Source organism: Vicugna pacos, unplaced genomic scaffold (genome assembly GCF_048564905.1).
Source record: "Vicugna pacos unplaced genomic scaffold, VicPac4 scaffold_129, whole genome shotgun sequence".
Lineage (NCBI taxonomy): Eukaryota > Metazoa > Chordata > Mammalia > Artiodactyla > Camelidae > Vicugna > Vicugna pacos.
The window spans coordinates 28123-48904 of NW_027328809.1; the positions used below are offsets into that span (position 1 = coordinate 28123).

The following is a 20782-nucleotide window of genomic DNA, read 5'->3' on the forward strand; positions in this document are numbered from 1 at the left end:
GGCCTAGGATGCCTTTGCTGCCGATTGCCAGGAGGACACATTCCATGTCTCAGTTTCCCCTCCTGTAAAATGAAGTGGCTGAACTGGATTCTTTCCTCTTCTAAGATGAGTTTCCATGAGCCTATGTCTTCTGTTTATATTCAGGAGTATTAGCAGTATCAAATTAAATACTGAATATCCCTCCCTTCCCCCGAATCAAAGTGCAGTATATGCTACATTAGCTTTTAGTTATCTGATTCTCCTTTCTGATCCTACAGGCAATTTTTGTGTTGCATCTTTCCCGGCAACCTGGAAGGTCATTTTAGCCATAGGTGGCACTGTTGCACCTTCTTACAGTCTTAACATTCCTGTTTGTAAAAGAAGGCTTAAATAACTTTATTTTATTTTGATTTCTTTACTTAATGCTTCAGAAGAGCCCAATGTCTTTTATGTGTGTCTACCTGGAAAAGTTATTCTGCTTATATCTTAGATTTATTCTGTCATCTCACTGTGAACATTTCAGACTTGCTGTGCAAGCAATGGGAAAATCGGGCTTTTCTTCTAGTGTTAGAAACCAGTGAGCCGGGATTTTATAAAACAGCTAGAAGCGGCATCTGGACGACGTTAAAGGTGAAAAGTGTATTGAGTTCCCTGAGTTTTGACCCCGCCGCTGTGTGTTAATTGGTGGTAGGAGATTTGGTACATATACGAAGGGGTGTAGTTTTTTGACTTGGGTTTGGTTGCACGTGCTGCCACTGAGCCACGTGAGCCTGAGACAGTTCGTTTTGAGTTTTTCCCTCGTCTGTGAGATGGGGACATTCATATATGAATTGTAGAATTGTGAGAATTAGAAATTATGTGCAGTGTTTACCACAGTGAGTATGTCAAGAGGGCTCTTAAACTTTAGCTGCTGTTTTGTGTGAAGCCATCATTTGGGAGTCTTTGGCAATTACTAAGAAACAGGAAAATAAGAAGAGCTGTTTTTATGATGAAAGATATTTGAGGAGGTTCCATAGTTCCTATACCCATAATTTAGCATCAGCAGAGTCAGGACAGTTACACAGTCGCCCTGAACCAATGTTAAGCCACAGAATTATTTGTTGCTTCATATATTTTGGGGCTTAAGGAGATCCAATACTTATACACATGTTGTCTCCAGCAGCCAACTGAGAGATGACACAAAAGAGTAGACAGGCGATAAATGTCTTCTTTGTTACTGATGAAGCCACGTTCTCCATGAACTTCAAGGCTGTGGGAAAATGCGTGTCATGATACTGTGTCCCAGAAATACAGACTCACCCTTTCCCATGTAGCTCTGGGCCACAGCGAGCCTTCCCTTGAGAGGACCTGCCCCTTTCCTGCACAGGGCTTTCCTGCCATGGAGCTGAGCATCCCAGGTGCTTCCCAATGGTGACCAACACTGGAGTGAAAGGAAGGGTTTCACATGCCCCGCTTGTCTCCCCGGACTCACACCTCACTCTGTTAGTGTGATGAGTGCTAGCTGTGGGCCAGGGGCCAGGGGTGTGAAGGGAGAAGCACCCTCCATGGCCCAAAAGAGTGGTTAGGAGGCATCCCCTCCCTCAGTTTAAACAGGTGGTGGGGTGGAACATAAGGTTACTCCCCAATTGTTTATAAAAGGAGAAATAAGGATGTTCTTTGGGACTTAGGCTAGCCAGGAAACACATAAGATGATTAGAGGGGAGACTTGTAAATCACTTTGATATTAAGTTGACATTTGTTGAACACCCAAAATGTGCTACATTCTTTTCTGAGCATTTTACAGAAATGAATCCTTCAATCTTCTCAACAAGCGAGTAAGGAAGGTTTGATTGTTATCCCAGTTTTACAGTGTGGAAATTGAGGCACACAGAGGGTAATTAAGTTGGCAAAATCACAGAACTAGTAATTGGCAGAGCTGGTATTTAAACCCTGGCTGTCTGGTTTTGAGCCTCCCAGAGATGGGCTTTTTGTGTTTAGCGTTATCAGCATCCCTGAATCTTTGTACCTCTGTGCATCAGTTAGCCTATAAAGGACAGGGAAAGGAGAGTTACATGGGTGCTCATAGTCATGTCTTGCCGCTGTCCATGGAGAGTGCACCGTGATTGGCGTTAATTGTCTTCTGGGCAGTAGATCTGTTCGTATAATAGAAATTTAGTTCATTGAGTTAATCTAGAAACCCTTCCTGCTCCGTTTCTGTCCATGCTTGCCATGTGACTGCCTGCCCGTTATCGGGCAGTGGAGGAGAAAATGTACTCATGGTTGAACTCTGATATTTCAGTCTGGTTCATAGATTCACGTCTTCTGTTACATTAATAAGCTAAGTTTCTGGTTTTCTTGCATCAGTGTCTCATGACTTTGGTTAATGTGAAACCAGTCCATGGGAGCCCAGGGGTGATGACGGTATAATTTCTGAGCACGCTGTGGCACTTCTACCCATGCAGACGTGGCTGAAGGATGTCCACCTTCCTCACTGATTTCCCCCAACAGCAGGGTCCTCTCCCACCCCTGGATGTGAGGTTGGGAGCTCTCTGAGTAGGCCAGTCAGAGGCCCAGTTAACCAATCAGAAAATGATGACATACCTGGAAGTGGGTTTAATAGAAGAAAAGGGCTTCCAGGTAGTCAGATGGGCTGTTCGAGTCCATTTGGTGAAAAGCTGTCCACTGTCTGTGGTTTAGCTGCTTCTTTGCTATTGAAAAGTCTGGAGTAGATGAAGGGATTTTAAAAAGCAGAAAGGAATGATTTCAGGTGGTACGTCCACACTGGTGAGAAGTGATGGATGGCCACCAGTGTGAGGCATAGACAGAGTCTTACAAACTTCATAAAACAGCATTAAAAGCTCTTCCATCTGAGTGCACTTCATATGGGGTCCAGATCATCACTGGTGACGCAGTGAGGGCAAGTAACTGATGATGGCAGAAAGAACATGGACGCATCAAAAAGGTCTCGTTCACGTTCCCTGTTTAAGGGATGCGGCACAGTGTAATATATTTGAGCTGGTTTTTCACTGAAAAATTTTTAGTGTTTTCTGGGACTCCCCAGTACCCCAAGGTTCCATGCAGCTGGGTGTCCCCTCAGTGCAGCACTGTCAGCGCTTGCCCTGGGCTGACGCGGTGTCACACGGAGTAGGACGGTCAGCGTCCCCGGCTCCTCTGAGCTCCGTCTCCTCATCCGCAGAGCCGGGTTTCTCATCCGTGTCTACTTAGTAGGGTTGTTGAGAATCACACGTGAAGCTTCAGGGGTGACTTGGGGTTGTCTCTGTGATTGGCATATAGTGAATATTTGATAGAAACACTTGTTTTTTTAGTATAATTGTAGTACCTAGGTTGCAGTAGTTTTTAGTCTGCGTTTTTTTATAACTTTATTCTTATTTTTTTTGTTTTGCAACTTTGTTTATTTATTTTTATTTTTATTTTTTAACATTTTTTATTGATTTATAATCATTTTACAGTGTTGTGTCAAATTCCAGTGTTCAGCACAATTTTTCAGTCATTCATGGAAATATACACACTCATTGTCACATTTTTTTCTCTGTGATTTATCATAACATTTTGTGTATATTTCCCTGTGTTTATTCTTTTTTTTTACATTTTTTATTGATTCATAATCATTTTACAGTGCTGTGTCAAATTCCAGTGTTCAGCACAATTTTTCAGTCATTCATGGACATATACACACTCATGTCACATTTTTTTCTCTGTGATTTATCATAACATTTTGTGTATATTTCCCAGTGCTATACAGTGTAATCTTGTTTATTTATTCTACAATTTTGAAATCCCAGTCTATCCCTTCCCACCCTCTACCACCCCCCCGGTAACCACAAGTCTGTATTCTCGGTCCATGAGTCTATTTCTGTCCTGTATTTATGCTTTGTTTTTGTTTGTTTTTGTTTTTTAGATTCCGCATATGAGCGATCTCATATGGTATTTTTATTTCTCTTTCTGGCTTACTTCACTTAGAATGACATTCTCTAGGAGCATCCATGTTGCTGCAAATGGCATTATGTTGTCGGTTTTTATGGCTGAGAAGTATTCCATTGTATAAATATACCACATCTTCTTTATCCAGTCACCTGTTGATGGACATTTAGGTAGTTTCCATGTTTTGGCTATTGTAAATAGTGCTGCTATGAACATTGGGGTGCAGGTGTCATCCTGAAGTAGTTTTCCTTCTGGGTACAAGCCCAGGAGTGGGATTCCTGGGTCATATGGTAAGTCTATTCCTAGTCTTTTGAGGAATCTCCACACTGTCTTCCATAGTGGCTGCACTATTCTTATTTTTAAATATGCACTTAGTTTATTTATTTTTTTGGAGGTACTGGGGACTGAAGCCAGGACATTGTGCATGCTATGCAGGTGCTCTACAACTGAGTAAAACACACCCTCCTTTTCTGCACTTGAATATAAATATTGCTATACACAAAATAGCTCTTAAACACCATCATGGGACCTAGTCACTGTATAGACAATTGAACACGTATGCTAATTCAATAGGAATAAATGTTGATGAGACATACATTTCTGAATCTGTTAATGTGCTTAAAAACGATCATAGGTAGTGATAAACACGAATCTTTGATCCAGTACTTCTTAGGGTCTGTTTTGCCATCAAGGGAAATTACATTCTACAGAGAAGGCTAATTGGGTCTCTTTGATATTTGGATGGTTTAGCAGATGATGAAGACTTTCAAAAGCTGAAAGTTTTGTATTTTAAATTAACTACAAAGTTATCTTCTACAAGTTGTAAGTACTAAGCTTGTGAAGTGCTCAGTAATCCAGGGGGTATGTGTCTGTGTCTGTGTGAACGTTTGTGTGTGTGATATCAGGAAGATAGAAAGAAGTTCCATATAGACTTCTGATAACTTTCTCCTCCATTTCAAAGTGTAGGCATATATTTACATAAATAAATTGATATTCTTTTGTCATTTGGCATGTTGGGAATAAGACTTTCTCATACTTGTTTCAGAAGGGTTAGGGAGGTTGAGCTTAGGAAATGGGAGGATATAGAGACAGGGAGGTTCTTTAAACTGTGCAGAATGAGAAATAGTAACTTTTCTCTTTTCTTCTAGAGCAAACTGGCACTGAATTGTAACATAATATTACTCAGAATTGCTTTTCTGATCAGATACAAGTACCTCAGATTTTTTAAGGCAACATGAAAGATGAAATATGTTTTAGCATTTATCTTTAAAAGAAGTTTTATTTTTCAAGTAAAAGGTTATAGCCTGTTCTTTCTTCCAGCGGTACAAGAAATTCTCATTGATCTATCTAAATGACCTCTGTGCTTAGATTCTTTGTGTTTTTTTTTTCTTTAAGTGCTTGTTTCATTGTGGTTTGAATGAATGTTTAAAATTTCTGGATTTTGATCTTTAGAACATGCTGATTTATCAAAACTGTTAAAAACCTGATTGTTCTCTGCTCCTGGTTTGGTGGGACAACCTACTGATTTCTGTTGTCTGTTCAAGAGGGAAATTCTTCCTCTAGCCTGCAGATCATTAAGTGAATGGTTTGCAGTGTGCCTTTAAAATTATTTGTATGCATTGAGCATGTTTGTCCAGTGAAATTTAAATTGACTCATTGTAATGACTTTGCTTTGATTCTGTGGTTTTGATCCTCTCCACAAGAATTTGAATTCTCTGTTGCATTTTGTATACGTGTTCTTAACAGGGGAAGAAATTTTGCATTTTTTACAGAGGTGGGTTTTCCTATCCCCTCTGAATGCCTTCTAAAATTGATACATTAAAAATCTGTTATTGCAGTGCATAATTATTTCATAAACTATTTTTTGGCATAATCAGAAACAATGACCAAGAATGATAATAAAAAATACGAAAATCTTCCTTCCTTTGAAGAATAGAAATCAGGTAGTCAGGCTCCCTCATGCTTTGTGCCTGACACAATTACTCTCATGTCATTGTGTATCATGATTCGGAGATGGAGTTGCTTCAGGTTTATAGATTTTTGTTTTAAAATTTGTGTTGAATACTTTCTCCAGACTGATGTTTCCTGTTGGGTTTGTGGAAAGAGTAGAAGGGAAAAAAATGCTTTGTTTTGTTTTCAGGAGGCCTGAGTTGATGAGAAAAGTGTTGAGGGTGGGCTGAGGAAAAGAGTGACACTCCCTCTCCTCCTGGCTGAAATTGATGAACAAAGAAATCAATTAAGTATATCGATATTTGACCAATAGAATTTAGCGAGCCCAAACTGGCTAGAAATGCACAACGGAAATTACTGAATTCAGCTGCAGAATGAGGTGCTTTACCAAGTAGAAGCAGCAGAGAGCAATCAGAAAAATCAGTAATATGATGAGATATAAAAGGAATATTATATCTTTTATTTCTGAAACTTTTCTACGGAAAGTTGTGTAGAGCTAAAATTAAGTTTCAAGCATCAGGGGTTAAGAGAGTGGGTGGTTCCGTAGGATCGTTATTCTCGGATGTGCGTAGACCCTGCTAGAGTGGCTGAAGATGGCAGGAAGAGACCCACATCCAGGATTAGTCATCCTAGGGTGTCCTCCATAATGGTTCCATGTGGGAGCCCATGATTGGGTTAACAAATTATAACACAGCACAGTCGCCTCTGAAATTTAAGAAGAAAAAATATGCTTTGGTACTGCTTTGCAAGCAAGTTCCTGTGCATCTTCACTCCAGTCTCCTTTCCTTAAAAAGCAGAGACAATGCTTTGCTTGTGTAGTTGAGGTTTTAGGTAGCACTCTGCTGGTTGCAAAGCAAGGACCGAGACCCTCAGCTATAAACGCTGGGCTTGTGTGTTGTTAGTCTATTATCCTCAAAACAAAGACCTGGCTGGTCTGGTGGTGTGCTTTGTAATGAACATATCTAAAAGTGTATCTTGTTCCCCTCACCCCATGACTTCCCTAAACATACACTAATCCTTTGTACTCATTGTATATTCTACAATCTCTGCCTCATCCTGTCTTTCCCGAATTTCCTCCTTACTATCTCACAACTGTTAACGAATTTTTCCTTTGATTATACACAATAAATATGGGAACATTTGAGAGGCTCATGGAGATGGCTCCCTACTCCCTCTCGATTTCTTGACTTTTTCCACAGAGTCTTGAATAATCATTCCGTGTCGGTAAGACTTCTGCCAGCCAGAACCCACAGTTCCAGGTGAGAAGGATGCAGGCTTTATCTCTCCTACCGGAGGCAGAGACAGAAGAGAATTGAGATATGCTCCCCCGTGATCCCTTCCTGCCCCAGGTCTACTGCAGTTCACCTGCAGCCTTCTGGCCTCTGCTCACACTGCCTCTGTCCCAGGACTAAACTCATCCTTTTCTTCCCTTGCCAACATTTCCGGTACCTTTCAGAACTTGGTCTCTTCCCTGCAATTCAACCCTGGCAGATGTGATGGTGGTCAGCGTGCTGGTGGGCAGTCCTTTGGGGACCCCCAGGAGCCATGCTGATTCTCCTGAGTCTATCAATCTGGGTTACAGAACAGTCGAGCACTGAAGGAAGCCCATTCACGTGATGTCAACACAGCATTTCATCACTTTCATTTTATTTTTAAATTTTCGGTGGAGAAAATATTTGTAGCAAACTCTTCCAGATATTCGCCGCCTGCTTTCCTCACCACCATTTCCTTGTTGGCTCTGGTGCTAGTTTTATGAATCAGGATTCTTCTCTGCTCATTTCTGGCAGCAGGGCTTGCCGAATCCTTGATCTGCATTTGAAGCAGAATGCTTCTTCGTGATGTCAAGGTGATTCTCCTATTTCTGAATATTTCGTGTACACTCAGCAACTGTTTCAAGTGAAATGCTCTTGTCCAATTTCGGTTAACTCACATTTGCTGATCTCCTGCTTTCATGCTGAGGGCAGTTTCTTTTTCCTCTAATAAAAGTTAGCAATTTGCATTTACTCTGGAAGGTACTGCCCCGAGATGCTTTTGTTCTTAACAGTTTTAATACAATTCACCCATTAAAATGTACATCGGTTTTTACTCTATGCCCAGAATTGTGCATCCCATTCAATCTTAGAACATTTTCATCCCCCCAACAGGATGCCCCGTATGCATAAGCAGACATTCCCATCTTCCCCATCCTCCCCCAGCCCCAAGGAGCCACTTTTCTCTCTGTGGATTTGCCTGTGCTGGACATTTAATGTAAATCGAGTCACTTCATGTAAGTGGAACCGTCTATTGTGACCGACTACTTTCACACTGAGTAACGTTTTCAATGTTTGTCCATTTTGTGGCCTGAGTCACTATTCTATGCTTTGCTATTGCTGAATAACATTCCACTGTATGGCTGGGCCCCTCTGTTTACCCATTCACCAGGTGATAGGCATTTGGGTTGTTTCTGCTTTTTGGCTGTGATGAGTAATGTCGCCGTGGACACTCATGTGGGATTTTTTATGTGGATATCTGTTTTCACTTCTCTTTCGTGTGTGCCCAGAGAGCAGAATTGCTGGGTAAGTCAGAAACGAAATGTTCAACTCTCTGAGGCCCTGCCAGGCTGTTTTCCAAAGTGGCCACGCTGTGTTACGTCCTCACCAGCAAGGGCTGTGCGCTCCACTTCCTCTGTGTCCTCATTAGTGCTTGTTACCATTTTTTTTTATTATAACCTATTGTTGTGAGTGTGAAGCGGCTTCTCCTAGTGGTTTTCACTTGATTTTCCTTACAGCTAATGCTATTGAACATCATTTCATTGTGCTTATTGGACATTTCTATGTTTTTCTTGAAAAATACCTTTTCAGAACATTTATTAATTTTTTAATTGAGTTGCCTTTTTATTGTTGAGTTGTAGGGGTTTTTTTTCTTCATTTGGAGATACAAATTCCTTATGAGATAAATGATTTGAAAAAATTTTCTCTAGTGTGTTGTTTTTTCACTTTCTGAATGGTGCCCTTTGAAGCAAAGTTTTAAATTTTGATGAACTCCAATTTATCTCTGTTTTCTTTGTTCCATTTGTTTTGGGGTATTATTTTAAATCTGAAGTATTTTATTTAAGCTTTTATGTATAAAATATCTAAATTTGTAGAAACAGTCTAGGAGATGGGTGCGGTTGTTTTCCCCCGTCTTTGGATAGGAGACTGAGGTGCAGAAAATTTCACTGAAATATCAGTGTCACAGCTACCCAGTGCTGTGGGAGTTCAGACCCCTCATGTTTTTCCCCAGAATATGTGATCTTCACCACCATGCTCCACTACTGCCTGGAATCATTAATGAAAACATCTTTCCTTTTTTGATTTCTTGTTAGTTTGTTTTCTCATTGGGGACCTCATCTCCTTATTTTCCTTTCGGATGTCAGTGTAGATTTATTATAGGGCTCATGTAGGCAGAAGCATTGCTATCAGTTAACTTCTATATTACTCACTCTCCAGTGATGATTGTTGCTAGTTGACCTAATCAAGTCATGCTTAAGTCTTTCCTGCTCATGACACTAAAAACAGTCATGACTTACAGAACGCTCAAAGAAGAAAGTACTTGATTGATTTTATTTTGCTACCCAATCAAACCAATCAAGTAAAAACCCCAGTGTTGACACAGACTATAAGCCCTCCAGAATAGGGTCACTGTCTTCCTTGTGTTTCATTTATTTGGTCACAGTGTCTGGATAGTGCTTTGCTGTCCAGCAGTTTTGTGAGGATACTGTGCTCGTGAATATTTGTAAGCACAGAATTTTGACAACAGACTGTGCTGTTCATTTCACAAGGGAAAAGATAATATAGAAATACTGCTCAGATCTATTTTAAAATTAAGCTTGGAAATTTGAGAAGAATTCAAGAAGCCATACAAAGCTCTTTTTCACTAATTTTAGATCTATCTTAGACACTTTATGGTTACATAGCAGAGTAACTTATCAAGTAGATTTGACAAGAGGAGTGTTATATTGATTATTTGATTTAGTTGAAATATTCTACCAGGGATAAAGTCATAAGTGCCCATAAATGAACAAATATGTTTGTATTTCTATGCAACATGGGAGCAGACTGCATATGTTTCTATATAATATATATGACTGTGTGTTTTAATCTGCCTGTCAGTGTTTTTTATAGTTTTTCAGCAATGTTATAACTTCAGAATTCTTCTAAGTTATTCACTCCCGATATTACTGCAGTTTGTACTGTGTATTCTATCTTATGGATGGGATTCCACTGTCCCCTCAGTGAGGAATTTCCTCTCCTATTCCGTTAGTAGCAGAGTTAAAGGAACTGTGATTTCTAGGCCTTTGCTTTCCATGTGTTTGCAGTTGGCTGTAAATCACGAATTTCCCTTTCTTGAGTTTTCATTTTTCAATAAGAATTTTTAAAATAATTGTTAATATGTTTCACCAGTCTCCCTAGAAACTTGATGTGTTTGTGCTTTTCAGTTTTCAATTTATGAAAATTGTAAATGCACACTTGTTTTTAAGTAGTCCTTTTTCACTAGATATTTGTTTACTTCTTTAGAGTTAAAATAATTTTTTCCCAATGAATGAATCGGTGTTCATGTTTTAAAAGATAACTTACTTTTTTTTTTCTTATTCTAACAGGTATATTTGTTGTACAGAATTTAGAAAATAAGGATAAACAAAATAATAACTTAAAAATGGCCTCTAATCTCACTTGGAGATACAGATGTAAGGTTTGAAATTGAGAATTACAAGTCCTCTCATGTTGTACTTCTCTTTCAAGTACGTTTTGGTTACTGAGACCCTCGAATTCCCATATGAATTGTAGCAGCAGCTAGTCAGTTACTGCAGAGGAGCCCGCTGGGATTGTGATCGAGACCACGTTGTATGTATGCATCGCTCTGGAGAGCACTGCCATCCCAAGAATTCTGTCATCTGATCCAGGAATCTGCGTGGTGTGTCTTTCCAGGTATTTAGGTATTCTTTAATTTTTTTCAGCAATGTGTATGGTTTACATAGTATTATTTTATTTATTTTTTGCCTTTATACTGAGGACAAGTGTGCAAGGTACCAGGATTAGAATTGTATTATAGCCCCGCAACTTGCTGCCACCATGGACGCTGCGGTCTCTCTTTGCCCTTTGTAAAATCTCGCACAAAATAGGACCTAAGTAACTCTCTCTTGAAAGAATGATTATATGATTGCTGGATGATGCTTGAGAGTCCTTGTGATGATGTCTTTTTCCCAGACTTTCCTCTCTTCTTAACTATGCCCTTTCCCTTCCTTTCTTCCAGCCTGGGTTTCAGCGTGCCTGTGGCATTGATTTTTCTTGTCTGTGGACTCATCCTTTCACTAGTTCATGATAATCTTACATGTGGGCTGTGGAAACTTGCTAGATGTCAAGAAAGAGCAAATCCATTGCATGCTAGATTTTTTAGAGTGTGTTATTGTATTATCGATTGAAATTAAATCAGGCTGACCCATTGAGCCATCCCCTGAGCTCTTTTCGCCTTCCTACAGGTGATACTGCTCTCGTTGCTGCATGTGCCCTTCCCCCAGACTCGGTTTTGGAGTTGAGTAAGTCACCATCACTGGAGCCCTCTCATTAAAAGATGAAGAAAACCTTTGCTCCTTCTCCCTGGTTGGGGACTTGGATGAGATGAGGTAACAGATAAAGAATGGAGCCCCACCTCATTCTGACCACCGCTCTTTCCGTTCATTTCTCCAGGGGAAGGGTACAATTCAAAAATATAAAGATTGTGAGCTAATGAGATAGACAAGACAACCGATCATTTATTAAATATCCTTTCATGCCAGAAACAAATGTATTATACACACAAAAAGCACATAAATTACGGTAGTACTGTGGTTACAAACGTGGGTCCGAGTTCGATTCCTGCTCTGGAGTGACAAGTCCTGTGAGATGGAGAAATGGTAGATCGGCTTAGCCTCTCTTGGACTTGTTTTCTGTCCTGTAGAGATGGGGTTCGCTAGGCATCCCTACCCCGTAGAGGTGCTGTGGGGTGTAAATGACGTGAGTGGGCAGCCCGAGCACACCTGCTCGTTCCTCGTAAGTGCAGGATAGCACAGCTTTTGCGGTGATGCCTTTATGACCACACCGTGTAGACTCTCAGTGCTCCGAAGGGATGCCTTGTGGATTGGAGATGGGATTCTCACTTCTGTAAATACCCAAGAATTGGGTTATTGGGCCTTGCTGATTTGAATCTATTCTTTAGAAAGTACATAATGTAGATATATTTTTCAAACATGCATGCTTTTTATCTTTTATTATTTATACTTCTACCTTCTCATCTCTTGGTGTGACATTTCATGGAATCCAGGAAACAGTCCTAAGCCACCTGCCTCTTCACACTTCTTTGTGGTGGTTTTCTTCCCTGACTAGAAGAGGGTTTTGCATAGGAAATTTTGTTTGCTCCCCTTCTCTTGGAGTCTCCCTGTTTGTCTGCCCATCTCTCACCTGTCCATCTGTCCATTTCTCTACCCACTCATTCTTCTGACTTGTTTCAATAAGCATTTCAGGCAGCTTACAGAAGAACAGATACCAAATAAACAGGTGAGAAAATGGGGCCAATTTCAGACAGTGAGGCTTGCAGTTGAGCCTGTGTGAGATTTGCAGGCGTGAGACACACGCCTCTGCCTTGTGCCTTATAAGATAGACAGCATCAATATGCCTGAGGCTCCCAGCAGACACAGGGAAACAGGGTTTGTGGGAGATGCTTACTGTCTGTGAAATAAATAAGTGGCTTAGGAGAAGCCCAGACTTTCCAACTACTAAGGCTTAGGAGAATATATTGAGTGTCTTCCAAAATCAGATTATTGCATCTTTTCTTTTTCAGAGTTTTATGTATAGTTGGTTTACATTCTATACCTGGAAATTTCTCCAAAACTGCTGCCCACGTGAGTCCCATGACTCGGGAATGGGGTGGTTCTGCTCATTGACGGGTGTTGGCCAGAAACGGAAAATGACAGCCTCAAAGGAGCCTGGGATTAAGCAGTTATGTTTTGTCAGTGCTGTAGATTTCAGAAAATACTTTTACCATTTCTCTCCGCCTGAGGAAGCAGCGTGCTCTCTTCCCAGCATCAGGAGCTCAGGGCCACGTGATGGTGGGGGCTGACTGCACTGCCGTCAAAACAGCTGTGCTAGTCACTGCAGGTGTGGTGCTTTCACGTAGTGCATTTCATGTTCTTTAATAGGTTTCAACAGGTAGTTAATTAACTGAGTTAATTAACATTTAATAAATATAATGCTTTGTTGAAAAGACAGTTATAGGCAGAATATAAGTTGTGAACAATATAAAAACTGTTTCAATACTGAAATTTCAGTAGGGAAGATTCAGTTTATCTTATTTCCGCCTCTCTTTAAAAGAGAAAAGAAACAAGACAGAAAAAGCAGAGGATGATTTCTGTTCTTCCTCTCGGCTTGCAGGTGCCTTCACCTCCAGTGGCATCCATCCAGACACCAGCACTGACACTGGCCGTGCTCAGAACTGCCTCAGCCCTGAAGACACAACTGACAAATGGAAGGGGGACGCGCCCTGTTACAGCGGGTGCTTTCAATTTTTGAGTCCTTATGTAACTGCGCGGTGTTATTCAGGATCACCCATTCTGCACTGTGTGACGGTGCTTCGGTGTCTCCTAGTTATTTATTTCTGTAAGTACTCATGTATTTTTTCCAATGTGTGTTACTAGACATCTAAAAATGCATTTTTCAGATGAAAAATAATGTGTATTTAATATAAAATTCTGAAAAAAGGGTCAAAAGGGTCTATCCTGTTCCCAGTATTCAGAGATAATAATTAACACTTTAAAATCTATTTTCTGTTCTTTTCATCAGTGTGTATTACCTCTGTCATAAAAACCAGCAAGCACTGTGTGCCTGTTTGCTGTGTGGAGACCTCCATTTTCCATTCAGCTTATGACAATTTTTTTACAGTATTCTATCTCTGCTGGCATGATTTTTAATGACCATTATAGCATTCTGTCTTGTGGAGTCCTCGTCCATTTTACTTTGGACTTAAGTAAACTTTTATATTCCAAGTATACTTAATTGAAATTCTGAAAAGAGAACTGTGGTGGTACCGAAAGTCCCCTACTTCCCTTCCCCTTTTTTCCTGAGAGTAAAAACTGCTGACAATGTGGAGTATATATTTCATGACCTTTATGCCTATGTCATATATATATACACATACATAAACGTATATGAGAAATCTATGTATATGTGTGTGTATATATGCTTTATTGAAAAATAAGGCCATACTATATGTTTTCTGCAGCTCGGTTTATTCACTCAGGTATATATCACAGACGTCCTCTCCCTCCAGACTCACCCGGTCCTTTCAGATAGAGTAGAGTGGTCTCCTGATGTGCAGGTTTGGTCTCTTGTGTAAGGACACCTTTCGTGGGAGAGAACAGTGGACAAGGCCTTGGACCACGCCGAAACACCGGAACTTTAGTGGCCACAGCTCACCGTGATTTACCGCATCATTGTCTTGATGGTGGACACTTAAGTTTTCTCCATTTTCCACTGTCAGAAAGGGTGTCTGACTGGCATCCTTCTTGTACAAACATTCCTGTAATCTTGTATAAGTATTCCTTTAGTTAAGGTTTCTGGAAATTTAGTCCTTGGATGTGACAACTACATAAATCACAGGCTCCTTTCAAGTGAATCTAGAAATTCCTTCTCCTGTGGGGAATGAAAAGATGTAGAATAAATTATGTAACCAATTCTCTATCCGTGGGTATGATTCCACTTCAGCTTTTCTTCCCACCAATGTAAACAGTGCTGTGTAAATTCTCTGATGAGTACATCTATTTGAACTGATTCTTTTTGTAAATGAAACGATTCCTAAAAGTGAAGTTCAGCCTGTGTGTACACACGTTTTCCAGGGTTTACATATCCATTGACATGTCGTCCTCCAAAAGATCGCTCACAGTTTGTTGTCTCAAAGATGGACACTAGCTAGAATATCTTTTAAAAATATTTGCCAATATGACGAGCAAAATGATTTTCATTGTTTTAGTTTGCACTTTATGACCAGTGAGGTATTGAGCATTTTTCACTCATTAGCCATCTGACTTTTAAAAAGTGAATGATCCCTTTTGTCCTTTGCAAATATTTAAGTGAGGGAGCTTCTTGTTGCTTTGTGACAGCTCTATGTATATTATGAACATTAGCCCCTTGTCTTCATCAACATGTATCACAGAGCTTTCCCTTGTCATTTTTTGCCTTTCATTTTGTTCAGTAGTTTCATTTTTGTTATGGCCCAAAATAAACTTTAGATAGTAAATGTCTTCTTTTTCGGTTTTATTCTTGATATTATTCTTAGAAATGCTTTCTTATAATGGTATAAATTTCTTCTGTAGGTTTCCTTAATCTCTAAGATGGAGATGATAATAGTGCTTGTCATAGTGAGGAGAAGCTGAATTGATATGAGCAAAGAGTTGTATTTGCTCTTATTAGTACTTTCTAATATTTACATCACTTTCTGTAATTTTTCTTGCGGTCATTTTGACCGGAATAGAATTTGTTTTTTCAAGGGGATTCTGTGATTGTCCCAAGACAATTATTGAATTCCTACTTTGCTCTTTAATTTGAAATCCCACCTGTAAAAATACTTATGTACACTAGAGTCTCTTTTTGAGCTCATGATTTATTTCTGTCAATCTTACTTTCCTACACTAGCACTATATCTTACATATTGTAAAAATTTATTTAATATCTGACAGTGCAAAGTTTTTGATTTGCTTTTCAATCCCTATTTTTCTTTGCTAGTATTATGACTTCATTTTTCCTGAAGAATTCTAATATAATTTTTTCAAGTTAAAAAAAAGGATAAGTGTTGTCATGGGATTTTTTAGTAATTTTGAATTATCTTTAGGAGAACGTAAATCTTTACAAAACTGTTTTCCTCCATACAAAGGTTGATGTCTCTACTTTCACACTTCTTACTTTACCCCTCAGTACAGTCCTGTACTTCCTCCATATACAACATGGGCATTGTTTTTGAGTTTATTCCAGATTATTGTTGATGTTTTTGTTAATTTTTTAAGTGAGAAATTTTTGCTATTATATTTTTTAACTGTTAAAACTGACACCTAGGAAGGCAGATTCGGTTTGTAAATACTCACTTTGTAACTTCTCATTTAAAATTGTAAGTGTTAAGTACTCGATACACAATCCTTTCTTTTCTGTTTTTAAAAATTTGTTTCCAAGATTCTCAAAATGGTCATAGCTAAGTAGTATAGGTGGGGAGAGAGATGGAGAGAGGTAGTGTGGCTCATGTACAAACTGTGAGCACTTTCATGGCTGCCTTTATGCTGGAAAAGCTGCTGAAGAGTCCAGGTTAGACCAGGGGTGGCTTTGTATGCACTTGAAAGCCAGCTTTCCTGCCTGTATGGTGAAGCCTGGTGGGCGTGGCAGGTAGATGATCAAGGTCGAATGGAGGTTATTGGCTGCACAGAGCGCTGTGTCTGAGAACTGGAGACCATCGCCATGGGAAATGCTTGGTGCCAGGAACAATGCAGAGGAGCTGGGGACCCTGTGTGTTAAGGATTTTCCAGCCCTCGGAGTGGGAAGTTCAGACTCTGCATTCAGATCTGAGTTTGAATTCATCCTCTTTAGTTTACTTGTCCTCTGACTTTGGTCAAGCTATATACCGTCTTTCACTTCCTGTTTCCTTGTCTCTCAAAGTAGGAGAATTACAGCCTGCTGCTAGAGTGTTTGATCAGGTTAAATAATTTGTGTCTATAAGATGTCACGTACAGTCACAAGCTCAGTGAGAAAAGGGCTGTTGCCTGTTCTTCTGCAACTCAGTGCTTGACAAGACATGGGGGAAAGCCAGTCCGTAATTTGTGTGTGATGCAAGTAGGAACAAAAATAATGCCTTGCCTTTCCCTAGCAGTACTCTTACAGCTTTGCTTCATTTACATCATTCCTACTTTCCTTTCCTCTTTCCCATCCTCCACCAAAAGAGCCTGAGACTCTCTCAGAATAATAGATTCAAATTAATTTAAAGGTAGGCTCATTCTCACGAAATAATAGTAACATAAAAAAAATCTGTGCACATCCCAGAATACGTTGTATTTGATTTACACACACACACGTGTGCACACACACACACACACACAATCAGGCTACCTCCCACTTGCAGAGGGAGAAGGACCACTTTTTCTGAGTTTTCACTCACTGAGCGTGAGAACAATGTCTCTTACACAGACTTTCACCAGGCTTCGTGCATGGTGTTTTTAATTGAATTTCGGCTTTGTAGCCATAGATATAGTCTCCTAATAGAAGAGAGAAAGTGGAGACATAGACATTCTGCTGAGATATTGGTGTTATCATATTTTAGTTGGAACGGACTTAAGACAGCATAGAGTCATAACATTTCATGGGTGAGAATCCATTATGTTGTCACTTGGACAAGAACCTGGATCTTCTGCCATCTTGTCCACGTGGGTGAAGAGGCAACTGGGCAGGGGATGGCAGGCATCCTTCTTGCTTGAGTTCCATGTTCTTGCTAGTTTTCATTGCTCAGCTGCCTTTAGTTTATGTACATGAGGCCTCACATGGGAAGGTCACTCTGTCCTGATAGAATGAGTTTCTTATCAGCAAAAAGCTCTGGACCCACTCATATTTCCCAGAGTTTTCTGCTGATCTTCTGACACTTTATATAATTGAGACTTAAGAAAATACTGAATATAAAATCCTTATTGTTATTGTTTGCCCTCGAGTTCCAAGGGAATGAGGTGCTGTCTCATGCTGTCTAAAGTTAGATCTGAACAATGATAGGGTGATAGGTTGTGCTGCTTTACCTCCAAAGTCAAAGGGGATTTCCACCTTAGCTTTTAGAATCAGGCAGATTAGTTCAAATCTTGCCTTTACCAATTATTATCTTTGTGTCTTGGGGGAGAAACTGTACTTTTTTGTGTCCAAATTTGTTTATCTGTAAATAAGTTCAGTATTTATTTTAAGGTTTCTGTTTCAGAATTGAATGAGCTAATACTCTCATTTATACCTAAAATAGTGATTGCATGGTTCTATGCTGGTGCCTTGGTAGTTGATTACTAAGGGACTCCGCAGTGAGAATGGGGGTGGGGGACTCCGGGGTAATAGAGCTTATATTCCAGGATATGCTTGTAAAAGACTGGATGTGCAGTGGATTTTTAGTAAATATCTACTCCTTTCCTAATCTGCATTGATTGTGTATATATCTTTATACTAATATATGAACAATTTTTATTGCAATTTAAATATCTTTGTAGTACTTACAATATGTAGCTTTAAAAATACGTGAAATAAAATGATTTGACTTTTATTTTCTTTTCAATAAGCATAACAAAACAAAATAAAAAGAAGAAAATGTTTGAAGGAGTAGAAATAATTTTATTTCTTGGAATCAGTTCCGTATAATAGGTTTTTTGTTCGTGTTGTTAAACAGCATATAAAACTGATAAGTTGTGACATTCTGGAAATGAGGAAACAGTGGAGACATACTACCTCTAATGCAGTCACTTTGTTACCAAGTCCAAACTCGTTCTGCTTGCTGCATGACAGGCCAATAAATCGGGAGATGAGATGTTGGAGTAAGGAATAGTGACTTTATTTGAAAAGACGGCAGACCCAGAAAATGGCATATTGATATCCAGTAGAACTCTCTTCCCCAAGGCAGAATTCAGTCTCCTTTTATACTAAAAAGCGGCGGGGATGTGGCTGGTTGTTGCAAACTTCTTGCTGTACGAATTGTTTCTATTTGAAACCCTTTGTTCCTGCAGCTGTTCATGTGGGTCAAATTATGGTGCCCCCGTATAACCTCCAAAAAAAAGAATTTTTTTGCAACTTGCCATCTGTACATAAGTGTAGAAGAGCTAATATCCTTAAAGATCAGAGCCCGGAGAATAGGCCCTCCTGGGTATTTCAGGCTAAAGGCAACATTCTTTTACAAAAGTTGCAGAAACAGCAAGTCTGAGCCTAGAAAACAAGGTACAGGTTTAAAGTCAGACGAACACATCTAACATGGAGTGAAATTTGTTCTTTTCTATTAGAATTACTTTTCTACCTCATAAATAATTTTAGTAAGAAACATGAGCAATTTTTTTATTTTTGCTTCTTAATAAAGGACTACAACTACACTTTAGTGAGCAGGGATTCTGTGCGTGCTTTGGGGTCACAGCAAACTCTTGTTGGGGGTGCTCGACCCTGCAACATGTCTGATGCCCCGTGAGTGTTGGTGAGGGTCCCCCTAACCAGGGGCTCTCTTCAGGAACCACCATATGGGCATTGACCTCTGGAGACCTGTTTTTCAGCTGCAGGAAAATTTTTCAGAATCTGTGATGGGAAAATCACTCCAGCTGGGGATAATCAGGGAATAAAGGAAGAGGAAAAGGGCTTGAATTAGAGTAGAAGAGAAAGACAGAAGATCAGGGAGCCTGGGGGCTTGGCAGCGGGGCCTCGGGAGAGAGAGTAGCAGAGAAATGGAAGTGACCGTCTACGGAACCAGCTCCTGCACCTTTCCCCGCACCCAAGCCACACAGCTCTTATTTGGACCCAGGAATCTCTCCTGTCTGGATGTCACCCTGGGCAGAACCTTGAGAATCGAAGGTAAGGGGTGGGCAGCACTCACCTAGCGAGTCACTGAGGACTTTGATCAAGTCCACATTGACATTCCCAGTCATATGCCTTCACCTGTTCTTTATCTCAGGATCTGAGAAGCAGGAGCAAGGAACACAGGGAGAGATCCAGGAAGACATCTGACTGTGTTAAGAGACGACAGTCACAGCGACACTGGGAGTGAAAACACTTGTAGCAAAATAAAATAAATTCAAAACTATTGCATCAGAGCTGCATGTGTGAGAGAGCCTAAGCCTGTCTCAGAGTGCAGGGGACAAGAGGAAAGGAATGGTAAAATTAACACTGATAATTGAAATTTTGTTAAATAGCCTGCTACAGTTAATTTTATCACGTGAATGTATGCAGGTTTATTTCTATGAGCATTTATAGGTTCACACAACCCCACCAGCCCGTCTTGCCCCCATCGGGGATGGGATTTCTCAAGCACAGTGCCCCTCCTGCTTGCGTGGACCACGCTGCGGGTCCTCGCCTGGGGCCGCACTGCTACAGGACACTGAGTCCCCGAGGCACGATCTGGGATACATGACAGGAACATCTGAGCTCTTGGCTGAGGGCCTCCGTTTCACCCTGCTGTGTAAGAATGCCGGTGACTCAGTTAGAAGCATGCATCCAAGCCGTCCTTCCGTGTCATCACCATGTAGAAGCAGTGTCTGAATCTTCTGAATTTCTGCAGAATGCGGTTTACAGTCACCTTCAACAAGTGAATGTGTGTCCTCTTCCAAGTGGAGGAATTACTGCCGTTTTCCTGGAACTTACTCACCACTAGTCCATCTGATTTTTCTCTGCTAGGATTCAGTATGGCCTGCTAATAACTCTGCAGTCAGATCTAGAAACCCTGATGAAGAGGATTATTTATTTTCTTTCCTTATATGATAGTATTTTACTTTCAAAATTGTGAGTTTTCTGTTCTTGGAGGAATTTTTTCGGGGGTTGGATAAACAACTTTGCTCTTACCATCTTTGTGACCTGTTGCTATATGCGTCTCACCTGTCTTCTGTCACTTGTGAGGCAGTTCCATTTGTGACCCTGTCCTGGTTGTTCATGTAATAAAACATAAAATCTGTAAAAGTACAGTCCCTTTTACTCCGAAGACATTCCACAAATACTCCTTTAATCTGTGTGTGGTTTTAACAAGACACAATCATTAGAACATATACTTGCAGGTTGCCAGTGCAAAATCCCCAAATCAATTGTCTAGCTCAACATCTAAAATCTTTCTAATCTACGTTGGATTTGTATGGATAAGTGAAGTTGTTTGCTAAGAACTCAAGACCAGGTTTATAATACAGGCTGATTTAGCTCAGCAG

At 40.1% G+C, this 20782-nt stretch overlaps 1 long non-coding RNA gene across 1 annotated transcript in view; it reads left to right on the forward strand.

The window, feature by feature from the left end:
* Window positions 1–20782, forward strand: part of LOC140695064 (uncharacterized) — a 103269-nt gene that overhangs the window by 12330 nt on the left and 70157 nt on the right. The window contains exons 2-5 of the long non-coding RNA XR_012070746.1: window positions 10611–10796; window positions 11348–11491; window positions 12685–12745; window positions 13275–13499. This is a non-coding gene — a long non-coding RNA (uncharacterized lncRNA). The remainder of the gene's footprint in view (window positions 1–10610; window positions 10797–11347; window positions 11492–12684; window positions 12746–13274; window positions 13500–20782) is intronic.